The following is an 8,392-nucleotide window of genomic DNA, read 5'->3' on the forward strand; positions in this document are numbered from 1 at the left end:
GATGACAGCTATTTTGAATTTCAACAGTCAGTAAATATCGCCTAAGTAACTTGTTTCTCCAGTACCAAAGTTTGCACAGTGACCCCTGATTTTTATTAGTCATTTCAAAAGGGAAAGATTGAAAATTTCCTTACTGAAAGTTTGAGCAAAAAGTTTAAATTTTCCAATTTTGAGGCGCAAACCATCTCAAGGTAACTTAAACCTGTGACCGACGCTGATGATCAGAGCTTGGTCTTGCTCCGTCTGCACAGGCCCAGACACATAGTGCAATACCGTGTGATTTTACTCACCTGTGATGAACACTGACAGGGCAGTAAATTCACTGAACTGAAAGAGGATTAAGCAATACAATCTACAACATGTGGTTTTTTTTGTAGAAATCTTGATCAGAAATGTTTTATTATCAATTCTATGTAGCAGAACAACTAATCATCTTTAATGGACTCTGGGGAAATATGAACACGGAGGATTTTAATGGTTGCATGCACAGGTTATTTGAATTTAATTTAAAAACACGTATGAAGGTTAAATTCACTTGCCTTAAAGTTCATTCACATCAAATTATCTGATTCTTGAAAACATAATACACTTGTGAAGAATCCTTACAATAATTTAGTTTTGAACATTATGTATCATTGACATTTTAACATTCATTTTCAATCATAAATGTTCATGAAAATTACGCTAAAGCATTAAAATTTGCTATAAAATCTATTTTATCATTGATACACGATTACTCAAAAACAAATTTTTTTTGTTCACCTTTAGCCAACAACATTCAACCAATTTTACAACATTTTCTAACGTCCATGACAACAGCCAATCAAAGGACAGTCTATTTATATTCGAATAGCTCTGTAATTTAAGTGTGGATATCAAAGGAGGGAATTATGAAGAATGTTGATTAATTTTGGTTTCCTGTGCAAATCATCTGACACTTCACAGGGAACATTACTGTAAGTAACATATCAGTAGTTTTTCCACATTTCAAAAAGAGTAAAAGCAGTTTACAGTTTAAGGTAGAATGTGCCTCGGGGATAGATATTTGGACTCTCAACTTTTCAAAGTCTTTTCTGATCTACCTCTTGTTGGGGTTCATTTTTAAGGCTCTTGGTGTGAGAAACATATACACCGTCTTAGTTTTTAAAAATCCAAAATTTTATTTTCTCCATAGAGTTAACACAGGGGTGGAGGCCATTTTGAATTTCAAATATCAGTAAAATCTTGGATGTTGTTTCTACAGTACCAAAATTTGCATGGTCACCACCGATTTTTATTCTTGATTTTGATAGAGATTGGTTGAAAGATTCCTTGAGGAAAGTTTGAGCAAAAGTTTAATACGTCTTTCACTTTCAAGACTGCGCATACCTCAATTTACATACACACAAATCAAAGACTGGCAGTGAATTGCAAACTGCTGGAAAACCACTGTGATGCCAAGCAACCACACACTGGGCAAGCAGTGTGCAGAAACATCCAAGCACCTCAGTGTTAATTGAGTTGAACAACACAGAAATGACAAGGTCAATCCCATGGACAGTAAGATGTCATTTCTTGTATACTCCTATCACTTGCCACTGAATAGCATACTGATAATAATAAACACATAACTGATCAAACGTTTAAGTTTGCTGTTGTCAGGTGAAAATAATTTCCTGTATATTTCAGTACCTATAAAAGCAAGTACACTGCATGCCTGAGTCTAAGGTGATAAATGTTTAGTTTCTGTGTGCAAAACTATTTCACAGATCTACATTTCATTGACTCCACTCTGCACGAAGTTTGCCAGGCATTAAGAATTTCAATGCTCAATACCTGCAGTACAGTAGCTCATGGTTTTGCCTTGGGTTGTGGGTTGGACGGTAAAATCAGCAACCCTTGGCAAAACCTCCAGCAGCAGTACTGACTGCTTCACAGCTCAACCATGGACATCCATCCCTCGACCTACTGGACACTGCAGTGTACCTCTGTTCTCGCAAAATCCTCTATCATACATACTGTTTACTTTGCTCAAATATAACACTGTGTTCTGATTCTAATTTGGGTAGTATCTCCACAAAAACAAATACCATATGTTGTCTGTTCAAACGTAAACTTAGTTCTCGGTACCTCCTTGTTGACGTGTGAAGAACAGTTTGTTTGCACGGCTGTGTAACTGCGAAATACACTCCGCCCCCCCCCCCCCCCCCCCCCCGGTGGTGATGACCTGGACAATGTCAAAATGCAAACTGCAAAATTGTGCTGTAATGTGTACGTTTCACTGCGACAAAGTCATAACTCCGCATAATTCAACGACTGCAGGCATTATATCGGTACGGGGTTTATGAACGCAGCCTTGAAAAGAATAATGTTAAACATACCAAGGTACGGACCAGAGAAAGTTAAATTTGTAATAGAAGGAGAAACGGAGCCATTGGTAATACTAGACGTGACAGAGAAACTGGACACTCAACTGACAACAAAATGTTACTCAGTCTCAGCAATCACGAGTATGACTTTCTTGAACTGTACTTACCTACAATTCTTTTTTTTCAAAACCCAATCAAACGAGGTTCAGCCATCTGATTGGTATCTGAGTCCGTACTCAACAAAGTCTGACCGTAACACAGTTATCTGTCAAGTGGGGAATACTGCTAGGCAGTCCGTTCAAACTGGAAATGTGACGATCGATTCACAGTTTATCAGCCACGACGACAGTGTGTTTGCGTCAAGACGGTCTACCGTCGACGATCGAGCACCCTGAATATTTGTACTCACTTACAAATATATCTTGTGGGATTCAGCGAGGCCTCGTGTAGAATTACTAGAAATGTACTGGTAACACTCTGCGTGAATTAGACGAAGATTGCGGTCACACACATTGAGTCAAAAGCAATGAAACCAAGTGGTCTGCTTTCGTCTGTCTTTCAACCTCTGAGCTACAGCCTGCGCATCGACGGATAAGGTCAGTTCCTGGCGGCACGACACAAATACTCGAACGTTGACTCCCGTTCAGTCCCACCGCCTATAACGTACGATCCGACCCCTTCACCTTCTGTACGATTTGGTCTTCTTCCTACTTTTGTTGGGTATGTTAGCAAGCTAAAACTGCACTGATTTGACGAGGCTTTGCCGACCACTGCATGTTCTGTGCGTGAATAAGCCGCGTTCGTGACGTCACATCTCGGTTGCCTAGTGTCGCTGAACAGCTGAAGGAAGAATCATGGGAAAGGCGAGTGAAATTTGCACCGCTGTTTATATCCTCAAGTTATGCATCACGTTTACATGATCTCACACATTTTATTTTTCTCCTCGCTGCTGGGGTTTAGGTTGTTTTGTACTAATATACTAAACTTCAAATAAGTTGTATACAGAGAAGTACAGTGAAAGCAAAATTGTTTCGTAAGATTTTAATGTATGTAGGCTAAAGCGAAAACCAAGATGCCGAGCGTGAATAAAACTAACTTACCACTGGTATTGCAATGATCAAGTTTTATGATAACGACAGAAATGACCGCAGCCCAAAGTTAAGACGGCTTTTAGCTGGGCTGAGAATGGGGGACAACATCAGACAAAAATCCCATTTATAATTTCCAGCTCTCCCTTTAAGGTAGGTATAAGCCTGCTCCCTCCTCCCTCCCTCCCTCCCGCTCTCTCTCTCTCTCTCTCTCTCTCTCTCTCTCTCTCTCTCTCTCTCTCTCTCTCAGGGGGTGCAGTATGGCCTAAATAGTTGAAAATAAGAATTGTATTATACTGCAACAAAAATATGTAGGCCTAACAATACTCTTACGGTACAGTAAAGTATAGTGTTATTGTCAGATATTATTTCCAAAGTACTTGTGAATTACGCGTCAATCCAAGATAACGCTGTCCAGGTGTCAACGGATTTCAAACATCACATCTAGTTCGACCTCTCAAGACATCTTTTTGCGGGGTCGTCATTATTTACAACCAGGGGTCAGGGGTCAGAGCAATTGCTGAGAGAATGAAAAAATAAATTCTGAGTATTCCCTGCTTGCGAATCTCCTAACCCTCCAATGAACCCCCCCTCAATTAAATATGTGTGTTTGTTGACTGAGCAGCTGTAAAGCAGTGAATACTGGGGGCCGAAAGTTTTGAAACAACAGCATTTCGTGATACTTAGAAAACTTATCACACATGTAGTACTGTGTAACTCCCTGTCTATTTATCCTCTTGCTGAGTAACACCTTCTAGTGGCCGCTCTCAAATTCCTCCTGGACCCCCCCCCCCGATTGTACATAATGAAAGCTCCCTTACCATGGGAGTAGCGCGCTCAGTTCCAGCTGTAACCAAACAAGAATGTAAAATGCGATGCTTGCCCCTGAAGGTCTCTCCTTGTAATAAATCCCTGAAAACACTCAAAAGTTAGTAAAGGTCTTCGTTTTGCTCAGAGGGGACATTTTGAAACTCCTGGCAACAGAGGGTCGACAATAATGGATATATCTGAGAGATTGAAATTGTGTAAAATTCATTAATGTTTGAAATTGAAACTGGGTTTAATATATCAATGGACAAGTTTATGAACAGCCGACTTTTTCGTATGAAAACAAAATATCACCCAACTGTTAAATATTAAAGAGAAAATAGGTAAGGAATGACGGGAGTTTTGAGAGTTTTTGTCTCTTGCAATATCTGGCACGAGTTGCGCATCAACGGGTGCGTAGAAAAATAGACCATATGGAGAGAGAGAAACGGAAACTATGTATTGCAACCAAGCTCGATACACGTCACATACCGGTGGGCCCAAACTGGTATACCCTGATACATTGCGAACGATTTTAGTGAAATCCCCGCAACCGAAGAGCTCTGAAAGTTGAATGACTGTGTTGCTCTATAGCATGTTTTTCCAAGGAAACTTAATATCAGATTAGATTATCCTACATGCATTGAAAAAAAGTAAAGCCGCTTTTCCTTTTGTATCCACAAATTTTGCCTGTCAGGAATCACTCCGTATAAAGCACATCCACGGTTGACACCCAAATTAGATACAGCGGGTATTAATTTAATAAGCCGTTCACATAATGTATTTGGATTTTCTCGCACGGCTACCTGCAATAGAAGTAGTGTATTCGTCGAGTCACCTGTGTCACCATCAATTTTATAGTCATGTTTATTTACTTTGCCGCTTATATTTTTATAGCTTTATTATTAACAATACATCGAATATGGCACGCTTCACATTTACCAGTGCGTTCCGCGGTGAGGCGTCGACAACAACTGCTGACGAAATTGAAGCCAAACTGATGAATCGTCACAACGAGCCGCTTGAGACAAGCCGGCGAATCGTCGGAGAGAAATAAAATTAGTTTGTATCCGGCTTACATATAGTGTTCTGACGTATTTCGTGTGTTTAGTCGGTATATTTGGAGAGCTTAGGTGTTAATGACCGCAAAACAAGCTAACGATGTATACACCACACTTCGGAGTTTTTCTAGTACCATAATTCGCCTCGCTTACAACCCACTCTTCTATTTACTAGTCGCGTTATTATCCGATGAACAAAAACATGGGCAGTTGCTAAGATCGCTGTTATTGATATACTTAACGGGTACCAAATAAATCAAGCGGTTTTAAATGCTACACGTGTTGGATTGTTCTGATCGGTGATCCGCTATCCTTGTGAACGGCTTCAGAAGAATTGAGTCGCCTTGGCTCCTTTCCAACAAACAACTATTGAGAAAACGTCAACGACACGCTGTCGCTGTGTTCTGACAACACAATGCACGACTAACGCACCTTTCGAAAACTAATTTTGTAAACTTCCTCTTCAACATTTCACGTTCTTTTAATTGCATTGCACTTGTACTTCCTGCACAGCGACATAATAAGAAGGTATTAGGGTTAGAATTTCCCCGTTCCCATTAAATTTGCGACCTGTTAGATATTTCGTTATGTGCATGTACTAACGGAGCATAAATAATATCGGTTTATGAAATATGCTTTGAGATTATATGAATTTATTGTACAGTTCAGTTCATTAGCGTTTGCGGGTTGTGTACAGAGATGTATCGAAAGGGGCTTAAAGGGAAACAGTCGTCGGAACTGCGCCTGTGTGCGGGTTTCTTGTTCACAAACAATGCATTTCGTGCATGATATCTAGATGCACCTCATCGTCATAGCTGCAACATTAAAATTATACGATGTAGATTATGACAGCAATGTTTTAACTTTCATCAATGACCAAGGTACCTTAGATAACAGTGTTTACATTGATCGACCGTTGTATGGGTCCCATACGGCATATGAGCGCAGTTCCGACGACTGTATCCCTTTAAATCGTAATTTTAAGCATTTCACTTCTTACTAAGCGGTAACAGAAATCTGAATATTGACCACTCTAACGGGAGAACGAGGACGTGTAGGTGATATTCTGGTTACATGTTATAGAGAACCCGGTGTCCCTCTATTCTAATGTTTTTATGAATGCGACTGTTTCCTTGACAACGCGTATAACTTCACTTTGTTACGAGGGGTATATGATGACCTGACTGTTCAAACGGTAACGCCTGGATTTTACTAATTCTCCGAGCACTAAAGGCGGTTAAGGGATGTGAATTACTAACGTTTCGTTGGAGAGGAGACCTTTAATTGGTGCATTGGTATGTTACCGACGTGTCCACTGTCTCGCCATGCACGATAACATGCCCATACCGATGTTCTATAGCCCCGGGCTTAAAGATTTGAGAAATCGAGTTTAGACGTTAACAGGAATCTGATCTTCTGATTCAACAAAGGGGTATAAAGGGAAAAATAGTGTGTTTCGGTTAACAAGCCTTCAGAAAATAGAGGAGGTCGGTCGGGAACTTGTTTTTATTTTTTATTTTTATTTCAGTGTGACCCATCAAACAAAGGCAAAATTCGGCAAAACTGTGCGTGAGTTTAGAAAATGAGAACAAAATTAAGGTTAGATGCCGGGTCGGAGGGTTTTAAATAAGGTAAGTCGGGTTAGCGGAAATGCTCTTTTTTATTTGGTCTAAGTGCCGGAGAACTGTAGACTTCTATGTACCCATGGCAATTCGTGTTTATTTGTTTGTTTTTAAGATTGTTTATATTACAAATGTTCACTGCAATCAGTCACTTTCTTTTTTTCAGAAACCCGGCATTATAAACTTTACAGGTGATCAAAAATCCATGCATCATACTGGAGGCACGTTCGACACCGCACACTCCGATGCAGGGAGGGGGGGTTGAGTCACACGTGACGACTTTGTGCTGCTCACAAAAAAAGCCAACATTTGATATGACTGTATAACTTACAAGGAACTTGATCAAACCTGATCAGCAACTCTCAAGACTGGAGAGTGACAATACAAGTAGTCAGGACCGATTACCTATTATTGCCTTTTATGGGTACGGTTGGTTTCTCGGTCAACCATGGCAGCCAGACACATTTTGACAATGGTTTCGGGAATGGACGATGTATTATTAAGTGACCCTGAAATTGTCATACCTGCATGCACAGCTATATGAAATGCGTATTGTTCAAACATCTTTTACTGTATACAGTTGGTCGGCCGAGAGGTTTGGGTCTACGGCATTTTGCTGTCTTTGCATACATATAGCAAACGAAAAATACGCATATTCTGACTATTATGTGTCACTTTATGAATTGCAACCTATTCAGATATTTGTGTGGTCAACGTCTATGGTGTTTCAAAATACTGTGTTCGCAATAGCCTCTGGGTTAGAGATTTCAGTTGACAGCTTTCCCTACGAATCATGCACCGAAATTAGTAAGAAACGACGAACAAGGAAAGCCACAAAATAGGGTAGCTGTGTGGTAGTTATGGGAGAACCATTTGATTTCTGAGGGAGAATTAGGACTTTTGGAAAACAAAATTTGTACACAGGTGAACGAGGGAAAGTCATTTGATCCTGTGTTTCGAAAGACAGAAGTAGACAGAAATGTCACGATATGCCTGAAATGAAGCAAAATTCAGGAATTCATGTCCTCCTTTGACTCGGAAACCTCTACTTATTGGTGCCACAGGGAAATCTGGCTCCTTGCTTGTTTGTTTATGCGTGTTTATTTGTTATGTATGATTATTTCCATATACAATAAAGAACCAATGAAGAGTTGTATTTTGTACCTGTTTCTAAAAGTTTTAACAACATATTTTTCAACACTACACTGACACTACCGGCGATTAAAATCCGTCCAAAGCATTGCTTCGCGGCCTGCAGAAAGGGCATCTTTGGCGTGAAAGAACAAAACAACCTGGAGACAGAATCACAAGAGCAGAGCGAGCAGGTGATCTGGCACTCAGGAAGGAAAGGCTGTTTTTATTTTGTGTTATTATTCCTCGTCTTTGGGTCATTACATGGAGATTTCAAAGTCAGATTTGTAAAAGTGTTTTCTGATCGCAGCCGCCGCACGCCTAATGCATGGCTT

General features: G+C 40.1%; 2 protein-coding genes across 3 annotated transcripts in view; both read right to left on the reverse strand.

Annotated features, from left to right (window-relative positions):
* LOC139152664 (uncharacterized protein C1orf21-like) overlaps window positions 1-3,182 on the reverse strand; it is a 97,321-nt gene extending 94,139 nt beyond the window's left edge. The window contains exon 1 of one of the 2 annotated variants that reach the window (XM_070725946.1): window positions 2,516-3,182. The gene's annotated coding sequence lies outside the window, so the exon portion shown is untranslated. The remainder of the gene's footprint in view (window positions 1-2,515) is intronic. The other variant, XM_070725944.1, reaches the window with a different exon arrangement.
* The window catches only part of LOC139152663 (E3 ubiquitin-protein ligase TRIM45-like), a 401,328-nt gene that overhangs the window by 65,790 nt on the left and 327,146 nt on the right, over window positions 1-8,392 (reverse strand). The gene's annotated exons all lie outside the window — the stretch shown is intronic.

The sequence above is a fragment of the Ptychodera flava genome, chromosome 16 (assembly GCF_041260155.1).
Source record: "Ptychodera flava strain L36383 chromosome 16, AS_Pfla_20210202, whole genome shotgun sequence".
NCBI classification, from domain to species: Eukaryota; Metazoa; Hemichordata; class Enteropneusta; family Ptychoderidae; genus Ptychodera; species Ptychodera flava.